General features: G+C 33.2%; 1 protein-coding gene across 1 annotated transcript in view; it reads left to right on the plus strand.

The window, feature by feature from the left end:
• LOC105326145 (protein O-linked-mannose beta-1,2-N-acetylglucosaminyltransferase 1) overlaps window positions 1-7,908 on the plus strand; it is a 36,324-nt gene extending 28,416 nt beyond the window's left edge. The window contains exons 16-20 of the transcript XR_010708051.1: window positions 3,443-3,630; window positions 4,462-4,578; window positions 5,110-5,151; window positions 5,282-5,349; window positions 5,547-7,908. The gene's annotated coding sequence lies outside the window, so the exon portion shown is untranslated. The remainder of the gene's footprint in view (window positions 1-3,442; window positions 3,631-4,461; window positions 4,579-5,109; window positions 5,152-5,281; window positions 5,350-5,546) is intronic.
• The last annotated feature ends 543 nt before the right edge of the window (window positions 7,909-8,451 follow it).

An 8,451-nucleotide genomic window follows, 5' to 3' on the forward strand; every position in this document is an offset into this window, starting at 1 on the left:
GGGGGATTCTCAAAACCATTAGTTTATGAATAGTTATTTACCTATTACGAAGCTTTAAAACTGTTGATTTTTTTATACTTCATATGGGTGATATTGAATTCAGTATCACTAGTATTTACAACAGTGTCTATGTAAAGGAATGAAGCGGTTTTATTGTGCACAATAAATATCACTTATTATGTTACGATACATTCCCTAAGAACGATCGAAAGGAATGCAGATTGTGACGTCAAAGTTAATTATTACGTCATATATTATGAAGTACAGACAAGTGACTTTCTACATATAGCTGTGAAATTAATTGGGTAGCCTTAACATAGCCGCGTAAAAGTGTTCACCTTGAAAAAAGAGTGACCAGTTTAAAATGCCTTTCAGTAGTTTGACGTCACGTGACGTCGTTGAAATATGAAATGGTGCTCCGTAAATCCATTTCATGCAAAATAAAAATCTCTGTATCTTTTGAAAACAACTTTAAAATAATATGAATTTATGCAAACTTATTTTCAATTGGTAGTCATTTGATAAAACACACGTTATCCTACAAAGTACGCAGTGATTTTGCCGTAAATCACTTTGTCCAGCCTGCAAACATTCTGAATTTTCTCAAATCTATTAATTACAGAACAGTTAAAGGTGGACAATCTGAAGAATGTGGCAATAACTGTGATAGCCAGCAACCGTCCACAGTACCTCTATAGGTGAGTTACTGTAAGTGATGTAGTACTTTGTCTGTCTGTTTGTCTGTCTGTCCATCTGTCTGTCCTTCTGTCAGTTTTATGTGATAAAGAGAAACTGTTTGCACTATATCAATAGGTAAGATATATTTTAAGTCCCCAGTATCTCTTTAGATGAGTTATAAGTCCACATACAGTATTTCTACAGGTGATTTAAAAGTCTATAGTATCTCTATAGGTGAGTTATAAGTCCACAATATCTCTATGGATGAGTAAAACTTTTGTCACAGTATCTCTATGGATGAGTAATAAGTCCCAGAATCTGTACAGGTGAGTAGAAGTCCATAGTATCTCTACAGGTGAGTTATAAGTCCATAGTATCTCTATAGGTGAGTAATAAGTCCAAGAATCTGTACAGGTGAGTAGAAGTCCATAGTACATGTATCTTTATAGATGAGTAATAAGTCCTACGTACAGTATCTCTACATGTGAGTTGAAAGTCCATAGTATCTTTACACGTGAATATCATTAAGTCCCCAATATCTTTATAGGTTAGTTAATAAGTCCAAAATTTAAACCACCTTTAACTGACTACCCATAGTGCCTTGTATACTTGTACTTTAAGGGAGTGTTCCTTATCCTGATACCTTTACCTACTCCACAGGATCTGCTTCTGTAGTCATGGCTGTCCACCTATCATTATGTTTCTTTTCAATGACCATTGAAGTGATATAATGAGCATTGATATTATATTCTTTTTATATCATATTTGTTTGCTGTGTGATACCCTGCCGTTATTTTACCTTCCCAGGATGCTGGTCAGACTGTTAGGTACGTCTGGAGTCCGAGCCGACATGATCACGGTGTTCATCGACGGATTCGTCTAGGTCTGTACATCCCTAAAAATCGTTGTTACAATGGCTGCATAACACACAGAGTAAACACTATGTTTACTGACAAGCTTGTGGTAATTAAATTGTGTGTGTAATTTTCCTGTGTCAGGAGCCTCTGGAGGTGACCAGACTGCTAGGATTGAGGGGGATAGAGCACACCCCGCAGGGGAAGAAGAATGCCAGGGTCAGCCAGCACTACAAGGCCAGCCTCACTGCCACCTTTGACCTTCACCCTTGACTTTCTATTCTCTAATTTCTACCATGTTTTTTAAATATGTACATTTATGGTGTAGATAAAACTTCTGTTTCAAGAAAAAACTTATTTGTCAAACAATCCCATATGATCATCAGAGAATGTGTGTAAAATGGTTTAGGGGTCACAGCTGCAGTACGTATGTACTCTTTGGATACCCCAGCTTCCCCCCTTATCGTTGACTCCTTTGTGTCAACATTCATGGCAACAAAAAATAGTTATATAAACTGTTTAACTTGTTTATCAATGTTGCAAAAATAAGTTAAGTTTAAATGCAAATACATGTAATTTCAAATTTCTCTCCAGGAGGCTTTGTATACCATTGTCATTGAGGAAGATCTAGATGTGTCACCAAACTTTTTCAAGTAGGTCAACTATGTCTGCTTTGATCTGTAAAGCCAGTTATATTTATTTCAGAGGAACAAAAGAAAGTAATATTCTGTCTTTAAATGTTGATGCAATACTCATGTAAATGTCATCAAATATGTACAAATGGAATTAATCCCTCCATAAATTATTAGTGTTCTGCTTGTTTCAGTTACTTCAGTCAGACCCTGCACCTGATGGAGAAGGACAGCAGTTTGTACTGTATCTCTGCTTGGAACGACCAGGTAAGTAAAACCGAACACATTTCAACATCAGTTTATGGTGGTTGAGCAGGTAAATAAACTGAGCGCATCCCAACATCAGTTTTTGCTGTATAACCAGGTAAGTAAACTGAACACATCCCAACATCAGTTTATGCTGTATCTTTGCTTGGAATGACTAGTTGAGTAAACTGGATGAAATGATAATTTCACGGTTGTTATTAGAATCAAATTTTCTTATTAAAAATTTAATTGTTTTAATAAAAAAAAACTACCCTATTATGTATATTTATATAGGTCACATCATTGTTGGTAATGTTGACTTTATTTCTTTTGGTTAACAATAGATTTCCACTTAAGCATGCAAAACTTTGACCTTGAGCATATAAAAAGGCCAAGGTTCATGTCCTTTAAGAAGTAAAGTGGGGTTTAAGCACAGAATGAGGCTGATTTTTTGAGTTGAAAAATGTTATGTTGACAGTCTTTACTTAAGTGGAACCCCACTTTACTTCTTTAAAGACATGAACCTTGGCCTTTTTATATGCTCAAGGTCAAATTTTTGTATGCGTTAGGTCAAATTTTTGTTAAGATTTGGCCTGGTTCCTTGCGTAAGGTCAAATTTTTGTTAAGATTTGGCCTGGTTCCTTGTTTTAGGGTTACTCCCACTCATGTAAGGACCCACGTAAGCTGTACCGGGTGGAAACCATGCCGGGGCTGGGCTGGCTGCTGAAGAAGAAACTCTTCAAGGACGAACTGGAGAAACAGTGGCCTTCTTCTGACAAAGAAAGGACAAACTGATTTTTAACAGACAAATTTCTTTCAAAAGTTTAAGCTCTAACCCTAATCAAAACTATGCTTAAAACTTATTTTTTCTTAAATTTCATTTTCCTTTATTAAATATAAGGTACTGTTTGATATTTCACAATGATATGATGTCAGTCTTGACGTAGTTTTACTTTTACTTCCTTTTACCTTTTAATTAGTCATGTGATGACTTACCTTTAATTAACACCTGTGTGTTTCTGTGATTGACAGCAGTGGGTCTGGGACATGTGGATGCGTCTCCCCACGGTCAGGAGTCGGGAGTGTATCATTCCAGACGTCTCCCGCACCTATCACTTCGGATCTAAAGGACTCAACATGAATCCATACTTCCAAGAAGTCTACTTCAAAAAACACTCCATTGTTTATGAATCTAACGTCGCTCTGAAGGACCTAGACAGGTATCTCTCTTTGTAATATATGCTCTTCCATGAATTGATATAATTGATATATTATTTTCTTATGTAAGACTTAATATTTATATTTTTCAGTGTATTTGTCTTTGATAACACTACAAATCAATCTTGTATTATAGAGTCCAATAACTTCAAATGACGTATTGTTGGAGCGCAAGCGGGGTTTTTATGATTAAATGAATGAAAATCACATAAATATGTCAATACTCTAATATTTAATCATACAATTGCTGAAAATTATATAAATATAAGTACATGTAATAAGGAATCATTCTTTGAATATTATGAGGTGATAATTATCTCCCCTTAATACTTAAAGTATGATTCCTTACTGTAGATTCCTAATTAAACGCGAGGAAGTAATATGCCTATCCGCGTAAAATCGTGAGAAGCATCCTTCGTGGATTTAAAAATCTCACCATTATTTTCTGAGAGTTGAAAACTGTAAGAAATAAGGAGAAAACTTCCACGTACGCGATTTTATATTCTTGCAATTTGATACGAACCAGCAGGATTGCGGAATTAAGTACTTGGAGTGTAATAAAAGGAATTTACAGTATTCCTTTAGTAAAATTAATACCTTTGTAAGTTTTTATATATGAGTCATCTGTGTCTCTTTGTTTTTATTTTTGGTCATAAATTTACATCTTTCTTTATAAATTCAAAAATTTTCATTTTTAAAACTAAACACTCGTTAACATAAATATGTGTTTTAATGTATTACAAATGTCAGATGAAAAAATGCATAAATAACTTATTTGTATAATTATCTTGCTGAAAATTTGAATATAAAGATATAATCTGACTATTTTCCAGGATGACGGCTGACAAGTACGAGGTGATGATAAATGAGATCCTGAAGTCAGTGGTAGTAATGGACCACAGCAAAGACCCGTGTGATAGCGGGCTGGTCCCCGACAATAAGTACATATGGTACATTATATATATAACTATAGTACATATAGTATATTATATATATATACAAGGTGCATATGGTACATTATATATATAACTCTAGTACATATAGTACATTATATATATAACTCTAGTACATATAGTACATTATATATATAACTATAGTACATATAGTACATTATATGACTATCGTACATATAGTACATTATATATATAGAGGATATCTATATTGTGTGATTTTATATTTGCTTTATCCAACGAGTTGAAATGGTGTATATATTCGCGAGGCTTGCCGAGCGAATATAACCATTTCAACGAGTTGGATAAAGCAAATATAAAATCACACAATATAGATATCCTCTATATATATAATGTACTATATGTACGATAGTCATATAATGTACTATAACACTAACTGTAACACTATTATGTTATAGTACATACATGTATGTAAGATCAATAAATACAAATTGTTAAGATTTCTCTAACAGTGTTATCCTGTGTGATCACTCATTAAAACTACATGAATTTCCTGTTTCTGTGTTTAAGTGCTACCACTTGTGGGATCTAGATGTGCGAGGATTTCACAAGGTATGACTTCTTACTATAAGTAGATGCAGATGAAGTTATTCATTGTATTATATATTACTTTTATGACTTTTGGAGCAACAATCAACCCATATAAAAATGAGAATTTAAGTTTTGTGTTTGCTGATTTCAGAGAATGTGGAGACTATACCTGAATGAGACACCTGTAATATAAGTGGGGGTACCTGCCTCCCCCTACCAGTAAGTCACTCTCTCTCTCTCTCTCTCTCTCTCTCTCTCTCTCTCTCTCTCTCTCTCTCTCTCTCTCTACCTAACTCTGCAGATTTATTTCGTTGTTTCCTTAAATAAATGAAAATTTTTTCTTTCCATCAATTATTAAGCAAAGGCCAATCAATTTTATCTAGCTTTGACATACATTTGTTTATTTATGTACACAGCTCGCATAAACCAGACAGTGTGAAGCCATTTGTACTGGAGGAACCATCAAAGAAAGCCAAGGCTCAGTAGTGGGATGACCCCTGACCCCAGTAAAGGACTGTCCCCTGCCTGCAATACATCCCCAGGGTAGATCTGGCTCTGACCTCTTGTAAACTTACACAATTTACAATAAACATGATAACAGGAGGTAACCCTGTAAGGAACTGTTGTGTGCAATATTATCATCATGTTGGATTTAACAACACCTTTATTGTTATGATAAACCAATGTCTGTTTTAAGTACACTGGTGTGTATTGTTAGCTTTAAGATGTGGATATACTGCACACATGTCAAGAATCTATAATAATACTCTTGAGTTTTTGATAAATACATGTTATTATTATATTTGATACATGTACAACGTAGCTGTACCGTAGCAGAAATACTCTCCTTCTGATTGTCCTATATCCCTGGGTGATTTACATGTGAAAGACAAAAGTTGTACTGAATGTATATTTTCCTGTTCAACTGCAATGAAAAACTAATTCCATGAATAAGGTCCAAGTAAAAGATTTATAAGCTGCACACAGCGTTTGATGGTGCAAAGTTTTCTGATTGGTTTTTTTTTTCATCTAATCAATGAAGAATATTTTTCATGTCAATGTTTTTCCTATTGACTAACCATTAATATATCTTGTTCCGATTAGAGTCAATGTTCACCGCCTACCAGCTGTACGATTCTTGTTATCTTAACATCTCCTAACGAACCTAGCATTTACAGTAACCTGCTTTTTCATTGTGTGGTATGTTTACCCTGCTCAAAGTTTGATTGGTGATATCTGGTGATGAGAAAAGGCCTTTAAGCTTTCAGCTAATATTCTTGTAATACATGTACTCTCAAAATTGTGATAAATAGTTTACTTATGAAACTGCATTATATTGAATGAACAAAAAACCGTTCTGTGTTCAAGGAACATCATTTCAATGATTTCTTATGAGAGATTATTGTAATGTATATGAATGTATATTAATATATCAAATGCCAAATTCCAAAGAAAGGACATTTAAACGATCTTAAGATATGCCATATTTCAGATGATTTATATTCGCTGACGGACATTTAAACATTCCTTGATGTTGTTTTAAGCGTTTGTGATATGTTTTTAGTAGACGACTTTCACATCAACAAAATCTGTCTGCTAGGGTCAATCTAAGGTCAATGTGTGAAGGTCGCCTATCCTTTTACAACATTAGCATCTCTCATCTCAGAACTATGTCTATTGTATTCTCAGTATGTTTCTTGTGTTATAAACTGTTGTTCCATACAATCAAAAAGATAAGATTTGAACAAAACTGTTGAAATATTTGTTGAAATATTGATATGTTTTATTAAGTTTACCAAGTTAACATTGCAAAAACATATGAGTTTCATTTTTTATGCCAAAAAATATTATTGCAACTTAGTGTATTTTTAGGACTGATTAGTATTAAGTAGTTTGCAAAAAAGGGCAAAAATAACTCTGTCTACAGTATTTCCAAAAGGTAATGAGAGTTAAGTATAGGGTATTAAAGAAAATGCTGATAATTAAAGTTTCTCTAATTTTGTTAATTAAATAAGATGCTTAACATGAATTTTAATTCACTATCCTCTTTTGTTACATTTCTGGGCATATCAATTTCAGTATACTTATCAATGCTCGGCATGCGCACTGCTTTAACGTTTTTTACACCTGCTTGTTTGTGCTTCATCTGAACTGCTATTGAAACAGGTTGTGATTCAATATTTCTATGCAATTGTTTTTATGGCTATTATACTTTTTTTTAACGAAGTTGATTTATAAGTAAATATACTTTCACTGTTGTATATGTCTGGCTTTTTTACGTTAAGATTTACATGTACTTATGTTTTTGATCAGTTTTTTCTCTAAAGAAAAATGGTGTACTTCAGAAACTATGCTATGAACACTGATGATAATTTATTTTAATCTGACTCAATATTGTGTTTTTTCATCTACTGATATTGTAATTATTGATGTTCTACCTGTTTCGGACCCTTAAAAACCTGATATTATGTGGATCATGTCTATTACATTTGAAAGTTAAGTTCAGAGGTTAATCATCTGCCATGTTATGAAGTTTAACTGCAGTGACTCATCTTTTGTTACACACTGTGGATTAACTTGTTTTAATTAGTGCAGTTTTTAGACGTTGTAGTTTGGTGCATTTTGGTATATTTGTATTCTTAAAAAAACCAGCTAGGTTATGGCAGATTAATCTGGGCTGTGCTGAGATCTAAGTAATGTATGTAAAGATTCTGCTTGTGTGTAGGGGCTGGGGTAAAATTGTAGTAAAGTTGGGATAGCCCAGACTGATTTTGCATCACAATTTAGCTAACTACGCCAAACAAAATGTGGTGTACATTGTGTGCATTCATGTAATTTTATCTGTATAATATTTATTTTCTCATAAAAAAAACCATTTATTTTTTTCAATGAAACAACTCTAGTCTTATAATAAAATAGATCTGAATTTACAATAATTTTGTAAATTCAATTTTTGTTTATTTTAATAAAATAGATATAAAAAGAATTGGTGTTTTATTTTGTTGTTTATGATAAGAGTGTTTCAGCAATACCAGGAAATGTGTACATGACGTCACCGTCTTGAGCTAAGTCAACAGTCAGGTGATCTAAAAAAGATATTAATAAAGATAATCAATTTATTTCAAAACTTTATTTTTATTAAAATATGTTGGCAATTTTCATTTGATAAATATTATAAATGATTACACATGTTTTCGTCAAAGAAAAGTTGTATTTTACCGTGCGTGATTCGCAGCGCTAGAGTTACTTCCCCATAGGGATTTGGCGGGGAAAAAATCTATTTTTAGAAACTACATACCCTTACCTATCAATCTAGTACAT

The sequence above is a fragment of the Magallana gigas genome, chromosome 7 (assembly GCF_963853765.1).
Source record: "Magallana gigas chromosome 7, xbMagGiga1.1, whole genome shotgun sequence".
In the NCBI taxonomy this organism is placed as follows: Eukaryota; Metazoa; Mollusca; class Bivalvia; order Ostreida; family Ostreidae; genus Magallana; species Magallana gigas.